We start from the raw sequence: 19,410 nt of genomic DNA on the forward strand, positions 1-19,410 counted from the left end.
ACAATCCAAGGCTCTCTTCTTTGATTTAAGGCTCTTTGGGGTCACTGAAGTGTCATTTGGAAAATTGCTTCCTGACGCATAATATTATGGTAATGATCCCCTAAAGCCTGGCATAAAGGCTCTGCCATGAGAGCTAACAATTTATTTTCTTCCAAGTATTGTTTTAAAACAAGAGGCAGCTGGGGGTCAAGAGAGAGGCTCCGGGTTATAACAGGCTTAATGCGACCCTTGGAATTTTTTTTACACACTTGAGAGGAGAAAGATTGTTCATAAATACTCATTTACAGAAACAGTTCAAGAGACACAGAAAAGACACATTTCTCTTACATCTGAGCACATGATTATAGCCTAATAGCAATAGAAGCAAGGGGAAGAGAGGAAGATGCTAGGATTTGGGGGGTAAGGCTAGAAGCCGCGAGACCTAGATTTAAATCCCAAGCTTGCCTCTCATTGATGATATCCATTTGGTTTACAAATCAAGGTTTTTTGAGTTCAGTCACCTCAGATAAAGCAGAACTACTCGCCTCAAAGACAGTGGTGAAGTTCAAATACAATACTGTGAGCAAAAGCTAAGAACAAACACATAGTGGATGCACATAGACTAGTCTGTGTATAGTTTACCTACACAGTATGAACTCAATAACTTTCCTGATCATTGCTACTATTATTGTTATACAGGAGTTATATACAAAATAATTACATCCACAGGGCCAGCTACCGCGCTCTGCTTCATATTTGAGACAGGTGGTGCGATGTAAATATATTTTGACTAGGCTACAGTGCCCAGTTTTCAGCTAAACGTTAGCCTAGATGTTGCTCTGAAGTTATGTTTTAGATGTGATTACATTTAAATCAACAGACTTGGAGAAAAGGAGATTTCCTCCATAATGCCGATGGATGGGGAGTGGATGGGGCCTGGAGGTGGGTCTTATTTAATCATTTGAGGGGCTTAGGAGCAAAGACTGAAGTTTCCCAAAGAAGAAGCAATTCTGTCTCAAGACTGCAACTCAGAATCCCTGCTGAATTTCCAGCCTTCTGGTCTGCCCTGCAGATTTTGGGCTTGCCAGCCCCTACAATCATATGAGCCAATTCCTTAAAATAATTTGAGAGAGAGAACTAGACAGACAGATAGAAATAAAAATATAGCTCTCTATAGAGACAGAGCCACATCTCTCTAGATAGATGATAGATAAATAGGTAGATCCAATGGAATTATATTGAGATAAAGATATATTGGATACACCTATGCATCTGCCTGTCTTTCTATCAAGACAGATCTATCTCTGGCTCTCTCTCTAGCTAGATAGATCTATGGATGGATAGGCATTACATACCTATATCTATGTAGCTATATCTATACCTATGGATATCCTATTTGTTCTGTTTCTCTAGAGAACCCGATCAATTCAGGTGGGGAGAACTGCGGTAAATAGGCAATCTAAATGCTCTGTGATGGGTCTCACCACAGCATGAGGTGCTATGAGAATGCTTTGCGTGAGAGCCACTTAATGATATCTTTGAAGGACCGGATGAAGCTGCCCAAAATGTGGGCTGAAAATGGATAGATACAAGGGGAGGATTAGCTAGAGGTTTAAGAAGATAAAGGAGACTTGGGATGTCTGAGGCCATGAAAGACAAGGGGGAAAGCTTGCCCAAGGGGAGGAAGATTCATCTGATGGGCAATGCTATAGAACGTGTAAATCACAGAGAGGAATGTGCACAGTGGGGAGTTCAGGCGGGTGTTAGTACGGCAAGAAGATAAATGCAGGGCATGCCTCTGGAGGTGGCGGGAGAGGAACGAAGGAGCAGATGCTAAAGGGAGAAGACCAAGTATTCGATAAGAGCTACTCCCCTGAACCTCTCAGGGTACAGATGGATGGTTGTCCGTGGGAGAGCACTGCAGGGCAGTGGCGGCCCCAGGGAAGACCCAGGCAGTGGGAGAAAGGTTGAAAAAGTGGAAGCGTTTGTTCATTGTAGAACAGATGTCCCAGAAGGAGAAGAGCAGCGCGAGTCTTTGGGCCAAGAGCCTGGGGGCTGAGGACCCAGAGTTCAGGAGATGTAGTTGTGATGACCATACAACCAGACTTCATCTCCTGGGCGGGGGCGTGAGAAGTCCTAGTCCACGGTGTCGGTGGAATTACCCAGGGAGCTTTTACAAATACCACTGCCAGGGGGCCACTCCAGAAATGCTAGTGCTAAGGTAGGATGCAGGCTCAAGATGAGAATGTCACGGAAACTCTACCCATGTCGTGCTGATGTGCAGTCAAGGGTACAGTCAAGGGTACCCTTGATGTACAGTCAAGGGTAAGAACCATCCCAGTAGAACTTTACTCCCCAGGACTCTCACACTTACAGAGAGCACCTGCTTCCCCTGGCTTGAGGGGACTCCAGGTGCTTGGGAAGATGTTTTGCTTGGCCTGAGATCATTGCAATTGTGAGTGTGCTCCAACGTCCGTGCATGAATAAACTCTGCATTCTAGACGGGGGCCTCTGAGATATGGGTTGCTTTACACAGAGCCAAGAAAAAGCTCTAGTTTCAGGATAAGTGGCATGAAAACTCTCAGAAATAGGGTCCTTATTGTGAGTCTCCTGGGAAAATCAGATTATAGAATTCTCACTTTATACTTGAAAAAGCTGCAGCCTCTGGTATTTGGGGTATTCCAGACTTTCTGGAAGGGATCATCCATAGTCCACGAGGTAGCTATTATACACTCAGTTTTTAAAGATGAGGGTTGAATAGAGAGGAAAGCAAATTGTCCCTGGGTTATCCATCTAGTAGGTCGAAGAGTACATTAGTTATGTATTGCTAAAGGGATCAGTGGGGGCTATCCAAGTCTGTCCCCACAAAAAGCCAAGACCCAAGTTCTTATTTAACTCCAAAATCAAGGATATGGGCATTGATTCAATAATCCCTTCTGAAATGTGGTTTTCCTAGGAGACCAAAAAAGAGAAAAGCTTCTCTAGAGAGAAGCATGATACTGATACTCATACTGGAAGCATGAGTTTTACCTGGATGTCCCATGTGGTTGGGCTGGTGGCAGTGTGTGAAGAAATCTTACCATGAGGATCCTCACACATTTGAGGGGAACTGACTACCCTGTGCCTTGAGCAACAGAACTCCAGATCCGGGACATGGTTTGGCATTTGGAGGGAGGCAGGTATGAATCTCGTGACCGTAGCTTAGAGTCTATGAGCTTTAGACCTATATGGTGATGCCAACCCATCCTCTGTGGAAAGTGGTTTGATTTATCCATCCACCCATGAGGCTGGGGTTGCCTGGCTTAATATGGGGCTCTCTCTAAGGTGTGGAGGGTAAACAGTGATCAGATTCCATTTCTTTTGTGTCCTGTATGTCCAATAGACTATCCTTCATCACCACTAAAATCTTGCTCACACATCAGCACTGGCCAGTGTAGTTGACTCACTTCTAGGATTTACTGACCAGCAACTCCCCAAATATATGGACTGTCTTTCTTAAACAACAGAGAGCTTTGTCCCTAAAACCTCTGTGAGGAGAAGGCTGTGGAGTCCTTGTGAGCAGGGCGGGTGTGAATGGCTCCAAAAGTATGCAAAGGGTGGGATACACGATCATAAACCTTGCTGCTCACATAAATTTCCCCTAAAGACTTTTGCTCCTAAAATGGGTATAGGCACAGCACCTTACTGTCTACAGACAGCAGGACAGCCTGGTGATCCATCTCCGAGCCCACACGGGTCATTGTCCCTTGGCAGGTGTATCAAGATTCTCTTTTAGTGAGCAACCAAGTGGGTGTGAAGAAATGTCCCCACGGGAGGACCATGCTAGGAATAATGGCAGACCTCACCCGTTCTCTGAAACCGATCTCTCTGCAGAACCTAATTAGTCTGTAAACCGCACTACCACTCACTATGGGGCACAATCTCCTGTATCTGAGGACATTGGAGGTGTAATCATGCTTCTAAACACAGAGTACTTTCCTCTGTCTTAGCAAATCTGAATGAAAAAATACAAGTTTTCCTCTAAAGACCTGTAGTTCTTATCAATAGATTTTTGACTTCACACGACATAGCAAAGGAACCATTCATGAACCATTTAGCAGATTTTGTAAAATCACACCATTTTGGAAGGTATGCCATTATTTAAAACTAGAAGTTTTAATTACTCTGTGTCATGTAACATTGTAGAATGCATGAAGCTATGTGCAAAGGGACTCTTGAAATATGTATTTCCTTTTGGCAGAAAAAAATAACTTTAGGGACTCTTATTGATGGGAACAGGGCCAGTACATGGATGGACACTGGGCTCCAGCAAACTTCAGGATAGAAAGAATGTACCTGGGGTGGGATATGATGGCATGCAGAATAGGCTGGACTTCTATCTGGACATATCTGTGGGAACTCTTTGCAATCATCTTCTAAAATGAAATTTCCCAAGAGAATAACTATTCATCTTTTTTAAAAAAAAGATTTTATTTGTTCATTCGTGAGAGACACAGAGAGAGGCAGAGACACAGGCAGAGGGAGAGGCAGGCTCCCTGTCGGGAGTCTGATGTGGGACTCGATCCCAGGACCCCAGGATCATGACCTGAGCCAAAGGCAGACGCTCAACCACTGAGCCACCCAGGCATCCACTATTCATCTTTTTAAATAAAGGAATAACCAGTGCTCCCCATGTGGCTCCAAACTCAAGGTTTTCAGGATCTAATTCAGACACTAACTTAACAAGCCAAACTTTCATCCATAAAGTTAGACTATAGAAAAGAGAGAAAAACTTTTAGGATGAATGGGATCAATAGATATCAGAGAAATTCCTAGATTTGGCCCCTACAAGGGTCAAGATCATACCACTGACTAGATGGTTGCCCAAGTTAATGGCATGAGCTGATGGATACATTTTCATAGGTCAATTGTGTCCCTGAAGCGGTGCACAGCAGCTCCTGATATAATTCTGGGCATGAATATACTCAAGGAGACTTGAGAATAGCCCTTTTGAAGTAAGGTTAAACATCATTCTCTCAGCTACTTCCTTAGAGAATTCTGAATGCAGGTCCCATTAAAAGAACAATATAGCAACAAAGGGCATCCTACTACTGTTTATTTAGAGATTGCAACCCACCTTATATCCCTTGGATGAAAATTAGAGCTTCTCATGTACCTACCATTCTAGGAGCCGAAATATCAAGGTTAAAACCCTCCCCTCTGATTTTCTGAGCATGGAATACAAACAAAATAACTAGTGACTCCAAAGGCATTTCAAACATTAGCTCACATGGAGTCATGCAAAACAGGGAAGATTCTGTTTGTAAATTCCAATCACTACTTAGAAAGACATTAAGGATTCATATCCTAGGCAACAGAAATGTGTTCTGTAAAAGAAATCTTCCCACATGCTTTTCTATATTTGCCATAGTTAAGCTTGCATTTAAACAAATGAGGAGTTTCTTACCTCTCTACCCAGTGGTCCTTCAGCAAACTAGCTTTCTGTTCTCCAAGTCGCTCCACGAATGTGCAGAAAGAACTGGATCCCATTGTGGGGACTACAGGAGGCCCCTCATCTAAGACAGGTAAAAACTATGATATCAAGACTACTAGATGTAGATACAAAGGTATTAGTTGCCATTAGCTTACAGGAGAGAGCTTTGTGCAAGACATCCTTGTCCCACAAATAAGAAACTGGCTTCAGTGACCGAGAATCAACAGTCCCCATGGCATTTGCTCCCCATAATAAAGACCATTTCTATGTTGACACACATCTCTTCTGGTTTGACGAATAGTCAATGGAATAAATTTAAGACATCAGACTGTGTTTATTGCAGTCACTGGATAAATTATTATTTTCTTCTATTGTACTTTGAATTTATGATTTTGGACCCTTCCATCGTTAAGCCAAGGGATATCAACCTAGTTGCAAACTTTCAGGAACACCAGAGCCAGAACATCCCAGGGATTGCTACCTGAGACCTTTGCTTGAGGCTCTCCATTGATGCTGCTCCTTGGTCAGTGATTTGATAGACAGAAGGCAAGGAGGAAGAGTCTCTACCAACTGATGCTAAAATGCTGAGGCTCCTATCCTTCCAGACCATGAAAACCTCCATCATGGCAAAGGAAGTCAACACAATGAAAAAAAGCATGGGATCCATAGTGAGAATATGAATGTGAGCACCCTACTATTGCAATAGGGTGACCATGCATTTGGTAGGGAGATGTCAAGGTACTTCTGGGAACCTGTTTGGGTTCCAGGACCTCGTGACCTCCCTTTCTACAAAATGCATCCTTTACGTGGTCCAGCCCCATACTCCTGGACACTGACGTTTGGAGGCCAGAGTTGCAGGCTGTCATGAAGTGGTGCTTCCCTTGTGAGTCCTCATGCAGCAAGTGGCAAGTCAACAGTGCTTCAAGGACATGCAGCATTCATTCAATGGGTTGATGGCCATGGGTTCAAGAAAGTTTCAGTTTCCTGAAATTCCCTATAACTTCCATTTATCTTCTTTTTTCGAACCCAACTCTGCAGAATACACTGTAGCCCTCTGTATATCATAAGATGCTACATCCTGGAGGCCTTTCGGTGCTTCAGTGATCTCTTTGATGGAGCCCAAGATAGTTTTTACGTTGAATTCCATCTTCAGTGGGTAATACCATGTAAAGTTCTAAAAGAAGAGAAAGAAGAACATGAATCAACAATAGAAACATGGATTTGTTTTTCCTTATGTCATTAACATTTGAGAATTTTTAAAAGTAGCCAGTAGTTTTAGTCTTAATTAATTTTTTATGGATTTGTACCATTGTCCATATTTAAATCAACACTATGGGATGAAAAAGCAGCAATAATTGATTCAATTTAGGTCAGATGTTGGTAATAATGTTTAAACAAAGATTACGTTTCTATACTAGATAGGTCTTCTAAGCACAACATATCCAAAGAAACGAGAGCTTTAAATGATACACTGGACCAGATGGATTTCACAGATATCTACAGAACTTTACATCCAAACTCAACTGAATACACATTCTTCTCAAGTGCACATGGAACTTTCTCCAGAATAGACCACATACTGGGTCACAAATCGGGTCTGAACCGATACCAAAAGATCGGGATAGTCCCCTGTATATTCTCAGACCATAATGCCTTGAAATTAGAACTTAATCACAACAAGAAGTTTGGAAGGACCACAAACACGTGGAGGTTAAGGACCATCCTGCTAAAAGATGAAAAGGTCAACCAGGAAATTAAGAAAGAATTAAAAAGATTCATGGAAACTAATGAGAATGAAGATACAACTGTTCAAAATCTTTGGGATGCAGCAAAAGCAGTCCTGAGGGGGAAATACATCGCAATACAAGCATCCATTCAAAACCTGGAAAGAACTCAAGTACAGAAGCTCACCTTACACATAAAGGAACTAGAGAAAAAGCAACAAATAGACCCCACCCCCAGCAGAAGAAGACAGTTAATTAAAATTCGAGCAGAACTAAATGATATCGAGACCAAAAGAACTGTGGAACAGATCAACAGAACCAGGAGTTGGTTCTTTGAAAGAATTAATAAGATAGATAAACCATCAGCCAACCTTATTAAAAAGAAGAGACAGAAGACTCAAATTAATAAAATCATGAATGAGAAAGGAGAGATCACTACCAACATCAAGGAAATACAAACGATTTTAAAAACATATTATGAACAGCTGTACGCCAATAAATTAGGAAATCTAGAAGAAATGGACGCATTCCTGGAAAGCCACAAACTACCAAAACTGGAACAGGAAGAAATAGAAAACCTGAACAGGCCAATAACCAGGGAGGAAATTGAAGCAGTCATCAAAAACCTCCCAAGACACAAGAGTCCAGGGCCAGATGGCTTCCCAGGGGAATTCTATCAAACGTTTAAAGAAGAAATCATACCTATTCTACTAAAGCTGTTTGGAAAGATAGAAAGAGATGGAGTACTTCCAAATTCGTTCTATGAGGCCAGCATCACCTTAATTCCGAAACCAGACAAAGACCCCACCAAAAAGGAGAATTACAGACCAATATCCCTGATGAACATGGATGCAAAAATTCTCAACAAGATACTAGCCAATAGGATCCAACAACACATTAAGAAAATTATTCACCATGACCAAGTAGGATTTATCCCCGGGACACAAGGCTGGTTCAACACTCGTAAAACCATCAATGTGATTCATCATATCAGCAAGAGAAAAACCAAGAACCATATGATCCTCTGATTAGATGCAGAGAAAGCATTTGACAAAATACAGCATCCATTCCTGATCAAAACCCTTCAGAGTGTTGGGATAGAGGGAACTTTCCTCGACATCTTAAAAGCCATTTACGAAAAGCCCACAGCAAATATCATTCTCAATGGGGAAGCACTGGGAGCCTTTCCCCTAAGATCAGGAACAAGACAGGGATGTCCACTCTCACCACTGCTGTTCAACATAGTTCTGGAAGTCCTCGCCTCAGCAATCAGACAACAAAAAGACATTAAAGGCATTCAAATTGGCAAAGAAAAAGTCAAACTCTCCCTCTTCGCCGATGACATGATACTCTACATAGAAAACCCAAAAGCCTCCACCCCAAGATTGCTAGAACTCATACAGCAATTTGGTAGCGTGGCAGGATACAAAATCAATGCCCAGAAATCAATGGCATTTCTATACACTAACAATGAGACTAAAGATTACGTAACAAAAAAAAATGAATGACAGTCATCCTCTCAGATTAAAAACAACTAATAACAACAACAAAAGAAAAAAAAAAACAAAGAAGATATAACAAAACAAATAAGGAAAAAAAAAGCCTGTCAAGAATGAATTCTGGGCCATCTTAGCCAAGGCATCTTTTCATAGATTGGGATGACCAGTCTTAACTTTCACCATAAGCAAAAAGGTAGGACTCCTGATACAGCAGAAAATGTTAAGTATACTCCACAATCTACGTTTCCTGTGTCTTGATAAAACTGTATCCACTTTCCATGAATGACCAAGTCCATTCACTGACCTCATGACCTCTGAACTTTAGATGTCCAAGCTTGGACCTCAAAACAACTGCTAAATAGGATTGGTTGTTAAAGATCTGGAGAAGCTCAAAGCAGACACTTCTGTTATCACATATCAAGAAACGGGTGGAGGATAAGCATCATTAGACAAAAAATAACACCTCAGGACTCATGACTGTGATTTATTTCTGGATTAACATTGTATCATTGACTATTCACTGTTATTTAACGTTGTAAAGTATAAAATATAGTACTGTAATAATTTATGTCATGGTATCTGACAATACATTATATGTAAGTTATCTTCCAAATTATGTCTCCTTGCAGCTAAACCAGCAGGCATTTGATAGGACAAATCAACATACTGTGATTAAAATATTACAAAATAGATACAATGCAGGATCTTTAGGAAGTACCTTCTTTTATTTTGCTTAGTTCTTGAATCAAAGTTGGTTACCACCCCTCCCACGCATACATCCAGAAAACACTTAGCAAAAAAGACACTCTCTCCAGCCTTTCCTAGACATATTGTTGAAGGGAATAGAGTGATATTGCAAATTATAGGGTTCTAAATCCTTGGTATATTTGTTCCCCCCAAATCTCTGGAGATAAAAAGTAAAAATGAAAAGTAAGCTGGTACCAGGTTGGACAAATAGAGGCATATGCTGGTCACTTTATAGGCACCAAAGGCATATGTAACGAGTGGAATACAAGGGGGAAATATACATTAATAAAAAACAAAAGGTCACCAAAGTAATCATGGGTGAGATACTCTTTTGCTTCTCCCTCTGCCCCTGCCCCTCCTTACCCCCTGGTTCTACATGCTATCTTTCTCTCAAATAAATGAATACAATCTTTAAAAAAATAAATTAAAATAAAATAAAATGTATTTGTTCTAACAACCATCTTATTGAAAGATGAAACACAGCATGGGATCTCATGCTTTGATAACCCTTTTCAGACACAGATTGGGGCATTTCCTGTTCTCTGCTGCAAAACAGGAGTAACAGACATGCTAGGACTAAGCAAAGATCCCAGCAGTTTTGGCTGGTCCTGATCAATGGTTTCAAGGTGAAAGGCACTCTCTAACATTGGTATCACTGTTATGTTTAATGCCTCATTAATTTTATCTCCTTTATTATTTTTCAATATATGTTTGGAAGATCCTCATAAAGTCTTTTTGCCAATTGTAGTCTATTAATTCCTGGTTCCTTATGTTTGTGTGCCTTTGTGAAAGATATTTTCTAAAAAGGTATGTCCTAATTATGGCCAGTATATCAATATACAAGTGTTTGGGAATATTTATATGGTATCCAGCAACTGTGATAAAACCTCATTGTTTTGAACAATTGTATCTCAGTATTCTTTGAGGCCCGAGGTTTTCTAGGTAGACAATGAATAAGCTCTGAAGGATAACAGCTCTTTCCTTTGTAACCTTCATAGATTTTATTTTCTTCTTATTCTTTAGTACCTCCAATAGAAAGCTGAATGGAGGTGGTAATAAAAAGCATTCTTATTCCTGATCTTAAACAGAAATACTTTTACCTTTTCACCATTAAATATATTTCAACTCAGTTTTGTTTTATTTTTTAAGAAGATTTTATTTATTTATTTATTTATTTACTGGAGAGAGAGAGCAAGTGAGCAGAGGGAGGAACAGAGAGAGAGGGAGAAGGAGACTCCCCACTGAGGGTGGAGCCAGACATGGGGCTCAATTCCATGACCCCAAGATCATGACCTGAACCAAAATCATGAGTCGTATGGTCAACTGACTGAGCCACCCAGGGGCCCCTCAGTTTGTTTTAAATAGACATTTGTCAGAGTAGGAAAGTAGCTCTCTAGCCCTAATTGGTAAGGATCTCTTTAAAAAAAAAAAGTGAGTAATAAATTCGGACTTTATCAAATGCTTTTTCTTAACCTATTAAAATGATCATATAGGTTTTTCTCTGGTGATTAATAGAACGATCTTTCTTTCTTATTTTTTTAAAAGATTTTATTTATTCATGAGACACAGAGAGAGACAGGCAGAGACATAGGCTAAGGGAAAAGCAGGGAGTTTGATGTGGGACTTGATTCCAGGACCCCAGGGTCACACCCTGAGCCAAAGGCAGATACTCAACCATTGAGCCACCCAAGCGCCTCAATAGAATGATCTTTCTAATGTTAATCCAGCTTTGTATTTCTAAGACCACCCCAATTTTCCCATGATGTGATTATTATTCTTTATACACTACTAGATTATTTTATTGTTATTTTAAGATGTTCATTCTTAGACTTAACATTTATTCTCCTTGGATAACTTGGTTATTAAAGTTAGGTAGTGTAATAGATTAAGTTGAGATCAGTTTCTTATTTTTCTGGTCTCTGGGAGAGTTGTATTGGTTTGGAATTATTTGCTGATCATTTGATAGAATCAATATATAAAAACCATGTGGGTATAGGCCTTTCCTTCAGCTTTTAAATTTTATGTTTCTTTTTGAGTCAATTCTATCTTTCTAGGATTTTGAAAATTTACATTTTTTAATTTATTGGTGTAAAGTCGTTAATGCTATCGTGTTATTATCTTCTTGATCTCAGCAGTATCTCTATATATTTTTTATTCTGATAGTATATTTATCTCTCTCTCAGATCTTTTTCTGTGACTGCTAATCAATCTTGCCAGAGATTTTTCAGTCTTACTATTTTATTCTTTTGACTTCAGAGAAGGTTAATCTGTTGTTCTTTTCCTAACACCCAACTGTAGATGTTCAACTCATTTATGTCCATCTTACTTTCTCTTCTAAAGCAACACTCAAGATTTAAATTTTCCCTTAAGTTACTGCTCTGTAGTATCTCCCCTTTGTAAAGTATATAGTATTATCATTCTTTATATCTTCCATTCTATTATGATCTCTTTTTTGACCCATGAGTTTTTAAAAATGTGTACTTTAAAATTTTAAATATTTCCTTGTTTCTATTTATCTGTACTAACCTATTTATCTCTTTGTTCTTGATTTCTATTTATCTCTTTGTTCTTGATTTCTAACTTAAGGCATTATAAAGAGAAAATGTGACTTATATGATACCAGCCTGAAGAGGTTTACTAATAATCTGCTTTATGAACCAATTGTTCAAATTTCATTGACATTCGATGTATTATGAGAGAATGCATTTTTCCTTTGTCACCGGCAACATTCACATGCTAACACGAAAGGCATTTTTCTTTTCATCATACCAATTCTGTTTAAAAGATTTCCACCTTAGAGGAAAGTTATTGAATTGCTGAGCAATGTTCAAAAATTAATTCAAATACGTTTATAGAGTGCTTAGCACATGCTTACATATGCCTATATACTAAGCATTAAAAATACAGTGATGACAGAGACCAACACAGTGTATGTTCCCATGGACCTACCTTAGTGTCTAGTGGGGCAGAGAAAGGAGTACTCACATGGTACTTATCATTGTGTGAAATGTCACAAAGGGAATGTGCAATGAGGAAGGTTCTGTTTGAGATACGGTATTGTAGCTACGGTATGCTAGTCATCACCAGCTGTACTCAGAAGTCTGGATACAAGTACAGGGAAATCACCCAAGTATATGAATCATCAAGAAAGGTTCAAGTACATGTCTGTCCCTCCACCCTATTCCTCTTCCATTCTTATCCCATTCCCTATCTCCACGAGGCCCTCATGACTTTCTTTCTTTCCTCTTTCTTCCATCCATCCATGTGCCTATCTTTTGGTCCTTCACCACCATATCTGGCTTTCTCTAGAAATATATTATTTGGGCCCTCAGGACAGAACTGCACAACTCTGTGGGTGATCAGTTCAGTAGAGTTTCCAGTGACACTCACAACCCATAAATGAATTTTTCCAGGCCAAAAGTTACATGGTTTATCAAATTTGTTGTTGATTGGGGATGTGCCTATATAAATACCAAAGGCTTTTTTAAGTAGTTACCAGGCTCTGTATTATTCTAACAAATGCAATCATCTACAGTGAGGTCCAAACTGGAGTTACTTTCATTGTGTTCAACATTTCATTCTTTCCTTTTCTTCTTGAGGGACAGAGAAAGCAGGGAGTGTGGACAGGGTGGGGGAGAAGGGGAGAGAGAGAGAGAGAGAGAGAGAGAGAGAGAGAGAGAGAGAGAGAGAAAATCAGAAGCAGGATTCATGCCCAGCACAGGAGTCAACCTGGGGCTCAATCTCACAACCCTGAGATCATGACCTGAGCCAAAATCAAGAGCTGGATGCTTAACTGACTAAGGCACCCAGGCACCCCCAACATCTTATTTATTCTGTAAGTGTGTGCAGTTGGGTAAGTTTCTGTTGTTGTTAGATGGATTAACTGAAGACACGCATTGCCCTGAGAGTCAATTAAAATGTGTAGTTTTTTTTTTTTTTTTTTTATTTAGTTGTTGAGGCATATCTCTCCTCATTGGTACTTGAGAGGCTGGCGTATTTGACCAAGTACTTGGGTGATATCAGTCTCCATCTTGTTAGATTTATTCAATCAATCCAGCCCAGCCATAGCCCTGGCTTAGTTTGGTCTCAAGTGTGTCACTCAATCCATTAGCTAATCATCCCAGCTTCTACTACTTTGTAACCCTGGTCAGCAGGATATCTTTTTCTTCATCCAAGCTATTAATTAAAATGGTCCACGGGAGACGACCAATGAGCAAGCCACGGAGAGACTATGAGAAACAACCCCCCATGTGAATATCCCTTAATCATTAATTTCCATAATTTTAACCTGATCTTGATTATATCATCACCCAGTCCTCAAAGCTACGATTAAAAAAACTTCATCAAATTTTTGCTCAAATAAAGATACGATCCTTCAGGTCTACTACATTTCTTGTATTTATCAGTCCAGTGAAATGATTCTAATCAGGCATGTTTTGTTCATAATGAGCCTACCCTGACTCATAGCGACCTCCATTTTCTAATTTAAGTGTTCACCAGCCAGCCTAAAATAATCCATTTCCAAATTATCCTCAGGGATGACATTAATTTCATGTTCTCTCAGAGCTAAACAGCTTTCTTGGTGATCTCAAGCGAGATCCAATCATCAAGTCCAGCGTCCTCTTCTCAGCTACCCCTGCTTGACCTCTTCAAGGCATTTGACATTGTCAAACACCCCACCTTGTTTGCTCACACATTTGTGTAATTCATCTCCTTGTTCTTTGAAAAATCAAAACATTTGGTCACTTTCAGTTTTCTGGATGGAAATTGCTGCTGTCTTATAAATGACTTTTCAGCATTGCCAATGATAATTAGTCCAGACAATTTGTAAGCTCTTTCATGAATTTGAGAAGCAGCTTATCCAGGCTAGAAAATCTTTCTTCCAAAATTGGTTTCCCCTTCTAACCTCTTCCGGGTCTTGGGATTTTAATGTCCTTCTAAATGTTAGTTTCACAATTACCTGTCTGCAGGTTATTCTCAATGACAGAGCAGAAGAAGCAAAATTAAAGTCTAAGAGCGATTCTTCCTATGAAAGAAGTAGTCAATGCTTTGCATAATTACTTGGATGATGGAACATCCATAATTTAGAGTTCTTTCCGTGGAACCCCTTGATATTGTGAGAGACTATAATTTCTGGTATGCTCTTTATCTTTTGGCCAATTGGCCAGACAAAATCATCCCATTCTGGGCTTTTCTGCTAATAACTGCTTGCTTGGTTTTGTTTGTTTTAGGAGAGTGGTAGTCAAAAATCAGAGAACAGAGAGGATGTGAAACAGTTATGAAAGCCAATTATGGAAAATAGAAAAAAAAGAAAAATGAAAAAGAATTGTGGGAGGAAATATTTAAAGTTTAGTCCATTTTGTTATGCTAGGTAGTTGTGGAAAGACTACAGCAATCACATTATTTTAGAAGCAAGGATCCAAGGAAACTTTGGTGTTGCACAGGGCAACTACTAAGCTTGTCAGGAAGCTGGGAGGGTTCCTCCAAAATTTCCATTACTTGAGTATAAGCAGTTACCTGAGCAGAGCTAGTTCCCACCTATTGTCCTATCTTGGGAATTAGTAGCCTTTATAAGGGAAGAAGTCGGTAAAAAATTTGCTATTTGTTTCTTAAGCCCTTCCTTCTGTAGTTAATAAAGGATTAAAGACAGTGTGAACTTTGCATAAAGAGACAAATGTCTGCAGAAAGTGGACAGATGTGAAGTGCTCCAAAGTAAAGGAGAGGTAGTTAGATGCCACAGGATGGAGACTTTTTAAATTTCCCAAATTTACTACAGCTTATATATTACTACTTATCGATGATTAGCTAAGACCTTAAAGGACAAAATAATATATATCCTTCTCTCCAGGACTATCATTAAAATGGCAATCAGGAATGACTGTTTAAACTATAGCTTGGCTTGGCGGGGGAGACAGTGAGAGGAACATCAGTAGATGGAAGGGATAGTGACAGTCATAACGAATTAGTGAGAGGGGCATCTAGGTGCCTCAGCTGATTAAGCCTCAGACTCTTGATTTCAGCTCAGGTCTTGATCTCGGGATCGTGAGTTTGAGCCCTGCACTGGGCTCCATGCTGGGCATATAACCTACTTTTAAAAAATGAGAATGTTAACTACCTGGATCCTGTGAGAGAAAGATTTGGAGGATAATTTTCAGTCAATCCAGAGAAGCACCCATGAAGGCTTCACATATTTTGTCTAGCTAGCTGATCCTATAGAACACAGAGTAAGATCTTCTATGTTCTAGTTAACAGTGTAAACTCAAAACTCTTGTGATATCTTTCATAGTTTTAGATGCCTTGACTCATTCTGAACTTAAGACTTTTTTTTTTTTTAATTTAAAAAATAAATAAATAACTCTATAGGGCTGGAACTGATGGTCCCAAGATCAAGAGTCACATGCTCTACTGACTGAGCCAGCCAGGCACCCCTGGGCTTAAGACTTCTTGATACTTTTCTTAAAGATTTCTGCAAAGACTTTATATTCCTTGATTGCTTCTGTGCCCATTCTCTCATAATTGGCCCATGTTCTTGTTCTGAGTTCATTTAGAGGGCTTCTTCGTGTCATCACAATTTCTGTTAAAATGTCAGCCTTCTTGTACCCATTAGGATTATTTGCCATTGCACTGTCATGTTTTTTTTTCTCCCCCCCCCCTTTTTTTTTTAAAGATTTTATTGATTTATTTGAGAGCACAGGCAGGGGGAGTAGCAGACAGAGGGAGAGGGAGAAATAGGATTCCCATGGACCAGGGAGCCCCACTCAGGGCCCCAGGATCATGACCTGAGCTGAAGGCAGACACCCAACCGACTGAGCCACCCAGGTGCCGGCTGTCATGTTGTTCTTTTTGAAAATTGCCTGTCTGTTCTGTTCTTGCTCCACGTGTAAATGAACAACTTCTTTTTGATTAGTATCTTAAGTACTGTCGCTCAAAGAAAGCCACACCTCCTTCTGAAACTGAGAATTCTCCATAAACTCTTATAAGTCCACAGAAAGGTTTTAGACTCCTCCCTGGTTATGTGACCCTCCTTGCCATTTCTCGTCAAATCTTTTCCAACTTGTAATTCTTTCCTGTTGTGCTTTCCTCTTATGTTTATGAAAGTACAGATTATATGTACCTTGGACACTCTATGCCTGTTTTTGTTGTCTCCAAGCACTTTTGCCCATCACTACCTTGCATTATAATACACCCTTGCTCCCAGTTACTAGGGGGCCTCCCCACCTCTAAATTCACAATATTTTTTGGGGGGGGGAGTGAAAACTCTCACCCATTTTGTTCAGCCAGATCAGCAGAATTGCTACCATCTTTAAAATCTGTTCCATCATGCCATGCTTGTAGCCACCACTTGCAAAGGTGCTATGACTGCATAGCTCCTTGACTCATTCTGCTTACCCTGCTTCTTTTCGGCATCATCCAACAGCATCCCCAATTTGCATTTTTCCAAACAATGTTTTGCCTTTTGGGCTTTGCCACGTCCTGAAAAACATATTGGTGGTGTTCCTCCTGCTTCGGCATCTCCTTCCTCCTCCCACTGTCCAAATTTTACTCACACTAGCAGGTTTTCGTTATATGGTGGTGGTTCAACACTTATGTGGTTCTTCATTTCATCAAAGATGAAGTTTAACATTTCCCTTCTGTTTGTTGTGTTCCATTGCTTTGGTCAGGAAAGCAGAGATATCTATAACATTATGAATGAGAACTTGGGTTATTTCTGCTTATTTCTGAAATTGTGAATTATAAAACAAATAAAATAAAATACACTAATTATCTCCCTTGAAATAGCCATACAATCACATATGGGCCCCTTATGTTTTTAATATTTTACTTTTTGGTCCATATCTCCTTCAAGACTGCCGATTCCACAACAGTTGATTCATCTAGCACATGTTGGTTGGTTGTTGAGTCAAATTGGCCCAATTAGAGAAATGATGTTATGTTCTACTCATTTCATAAAAAGATATAACAGTCTTTGGGGTGGAGAGAGCAATACAAATTTGATCACATTTATTTGTACATACGACACTGAGAATTTTCAGATGATGACATCATTCAATGTGGCTGTTTTTTCCCTCAATTTTCAAATAAGCTTTTTCACTCACTTATGAATCCACGTATCAAGTGTACTTCAGATTGATTCTTTATGCATGTAAAAAAGTGCATGTGTCCTAATGAATGCAGCTTTCCCAGGTTCTTGGAAGGACTCTGGATTTTCTTTGTTTCAAGTCTCCTGGAACAATTTCTTTACTGTCCTCTTCCACATCTTATCCACAAACTCAGAGATAGCTGCTTGGCAATGAATAGACTCAGCCTGGTTGTATCTTGCTTCCTATTTTTGGCATTCTTTTATGTCTTCCTGTGGATAAATAACGCCAGGGAATTTTGGAATGGGAAGCACTCTTAGGATCTAACTCCAGCTCCCTTATGTCCCAGATTGAGGAATTGAGGCCAGGATGCCAAGAGAGATGCACAAGTTCTCAGCTAGTGAGCAGTAGAGCTAATTTTCCTGAGATCAAGTCTCATGTTCTCTCCAATGCCTTTGTTTTGAACTTGAGTGTCAGGTCAGTAGACACGTATACACAATGGAACAGCACCTATGTCCTTAGAAACATACAGCATCACCCTCAAGCTTAACAACTTGGCAGCTACTCAAACTTGTCTTACCTCCAAGTAAAAATAAAAGATAATGTATGTCATTAGCATAAATGTGACAATTAGGTAAATCCAGGGCATGTAGAGATATGTTCCTCAGTGATGAACACCTTTCTATTTTCATATTTTTGTCCTTTATGTTGATCACAGTCTCAAATTACTCTCTTCCCAGAAGATGGTATCAACAGAATATTTTTGTCAGTCACTGTTTTTTCTATTTTAAATGGTTTTTAAAAGATTTTATTTATTTGTGAGAGAGAGGGAGGAGTGAGGAGCAGAGGCAGAGAGGCTCCCTGCTCAGTGGGGAGCTCGATTCGGGGCTCGATCCCAGGACCCTGAGATCATGACCCAAGCTCAAGGCAGATGCTTAACCGACTGAGCCACCCAGGTGCCCCTTAAATGATTTTTTAAAAAATCAAATACATGGTGAGAATAATGGTCCATGACAGGTTATCTAAGCAGCTGGTTTTCACAGTCACAAAGAAGATACTTGCCTGCAGGACAGGCAAGAAAGAATTCTTAGACAGACTGAAACTTAACTGGTTTTGTGTGGTCAACTGGATAATTAGAGCCAAAATGTAACCAGCTCCATGTATGGGAGTCTGAGGGAAAAAGCTTTTCCTTGGGAGAAGTACAGTGGCCAGCTATGTCCTGGAGAAGCATATTGTCAAAAAGGTGTGGGACTCGTGAAATGTTAGGCAATGCCAGAAGCCCACGCCTGACATCGACGGCAGCAGCTCAGAACAGAGAAAAGCCAAACACGGGCAGTAAAGGCTTGCTCGGATGTGAATAAGGAAGCATCAGCCCGGCCACGATAACCGCCAACCTGTCGACAGAGGCTTTCTATCTGAGGTCTCCGTAAAGGAGGATTTAGTAACGAGCAAAGGAGATTTCTACCCTCACATTCTTCATACTCAGCACTCAAGAGCCTGAGACGGCCTGAGACATGCCATTTCGCCCACGTGACAGTCTGCCCTTTTTTGGAGGGAGACCAATCCCGATTTTCTAAGCCCATAACTTCAGTAGGACAAGCTCTCCCTGAAGTCCTACTCACTCACAATGAGGTGAGCTCTCCCTCTTCCTCCTCCTTGCTATATCCCCTCATCTGCTGAGAAGAGACCCCTACCCCCACCCCTCTGGAACTTGGAAAGCTCGCCTCTTGTTCTGACGGAAGCGTTGGCGACAGTGAACAGACGACTGGGGGAAGAGTTGCACCAAACAGAGCACACTTTGGATGGGAGAGACAGATTGGCAATTGCAAATGAACTTTCTACTGAGTCCTCTTTCTAGAATTATCTGTTCTTTAATGGGACACTTGCAAAGGTTGGTTCAAATAAGTGAT

General features: G+C 40.2%; 1 long non-coding RNA gene across 1 annotated transcript in view; it reads right to left on the reverse strand.

Moving 5' to 3' along the window:
* The window catches only part of LOC112932362 (uncharacterized), a 444,049-nt gene extending 426,952 nt beyond the window's left edge, over positions 1 to 17,097 (reverse strand). Inside the window, exons 1-2 of the long non-coding RNA XR_011998172.1 lie at positions 16,812 to 17,097; positions 5,426 to 6,626 (exon numbers count right to left, since the gene is read on the reverse strand). This is a non-coding gene — a long non-coding RNA (uncharacterized lncRNA). The remainder of the gene's footprint in view (positions 1 to 5,425; positions 6,627 to 16,811) is intronic.
* Between the last annotated feature and the right edge of the window lie 2,313 nt (positions 17,098 to 19,410).

The sequence above is a fragment of the Vulpes vulpes genome, chromosome X (assembly GCF_048418805.1).
Source record: "Vulpes vulpes isolate BD-2025 chromosome X, VulVul3, whole genome shotgun sequence".
Classification (NCBI taxonomy): Eukaryota; Metazoa; Chordata; class Mammalia; order Carnivora; family Canidae; genus Vulpes; species Vulpes vulpes.